Source organism: Rhipicephalus microplus, unplaced genomic scaffold (assembly GCF_043290135.1).
Source record: "Rhipicephalus microplus isolate Deutch F79 unplaced genomic scaffold, USDA_Rmic scaffold_24, whole genome shotgun sequence".
Classification (NCBI taxonomy): domain Eukaryota; kingdom Metazoa; phylum Arthropoda; class Arachnida; order Ixodida; family Ixodidae; genus Rhipicephalus; species Rhipicephalus microplus.
In genome coordinates, this window is record NW_027464597.1 from 7,210,573 (window position 1) to 7,211,880 (window position 1,308).

The window sequence follows — 1,308 nt, forward strand, 5'->3', positions numbered from 1 at the left end:
GCACACAACGATATGTCCACATGACACGTTCGGCTCGCACATGCTTCTGGCTATTTTCCTACATTTGGTGAACGTAAGTTGCTGGTGCGCGCTAATTCTCCAGAATAAATATTTTTAAAGGCCTGTTTGTTTAGACAGTGTACAATTATATTAGGTGCCGGAGGTAACGTAGCGTAGGTTTTTAATAAAATAATATTACAAATAATATTACCGCAATTATACCTCGTTAGACAGGTGCATGGCAAAAAGCTAGCAACAGTGAACAATGAACCACTGCAAAATTAAGCGTTTGCAAACTTACGTAGTAAAAAGGTCACCAAAGAAAATAAATGCCTAAAAAAGTTAGCGACAGCTTCTTTTACTAACTCTACGCTTGTGGTTTCAAGCTCTCCGCCATTTTTTTCCTTTTTTTAGAATGTAAACTTAAAGGACAGTAATTCAGCCGTGAACAGACATGGATTTGCTCGAATGCAGTTCTTAACGAACTCCGCAATATGCAAGAGTGTGGGCCGCATCCGTCAACCTACGTTGCGGAAGAATTGAAAAAAATGAGCTCGAATTTCACGCAACGGGCTGCATGAACACTTTGACGTATATTCGAGCCTTGCGAGCGTTACGTAATACAAAGCGACATACTGCAACACGCAAAACCTCGATTATCAATATATGTTTAAGGAATCGTGCCAACGCGGATGCATACACCGACACACGTAGATACCCTGCAAGCAAAGGACGTCTGATGGTAGTCATAACATTTAATAATTCCATTGTTGTTGAAATTGGAATGTACCGCTTGTGAAACTGTTTTAGACACGGTAACTTAATATCTCACAGTGTATAGGCGTGCTAAAATAATGAACACAAGTTAACAACACGTCCCAGCTTGCGCGCCTTAGGCACGATCAAGACTTACAGCCAACCAATCCCGTCTTCATACAACAATTATTAAACCAAAGTTTATTACAGGCGGGGCCCCGTTCTCACACCACCGACGTCAGAGGTGGGCGCCACAAACCTCAGTTTAACTCCTCTGCCGAAGTGAAGCTCTATATGCATACTATGCTTCACACTCCAGACAAAAGGAAAATAGTATCTCGCGCTTAACTGTGCACAACTTTGCCTATACCCTAATGATATGTGCGTCAGTAGTCTTTAATGCGAATGAGTATTAGCAACGTAAGACCAGTTTCATTCAGGCTATTGAGTCAAATACATGGGTTGATCGAGAAGGTCCTGAGATCGTGCAATCCCATACAACTCGGATCTATCCACGCACAACATTTTATAGGCTATTCAGACTGTACTTTC

The 1,308-nt window shown here is 41.7% G+C and overlaps 1 protein-coding gene across 1 annotated transcript in view; it reads right to left on the minus strand.

The window, feature by feature from the left end:
- Window positions 1–1,308, minus strand: part of LOC142786478 (uncharacterized) — a 113,978-nt gene that overhangs the window by 74,984 nt on the left and 37,686 nt on the right. The window lies entirely within an intron of this gene.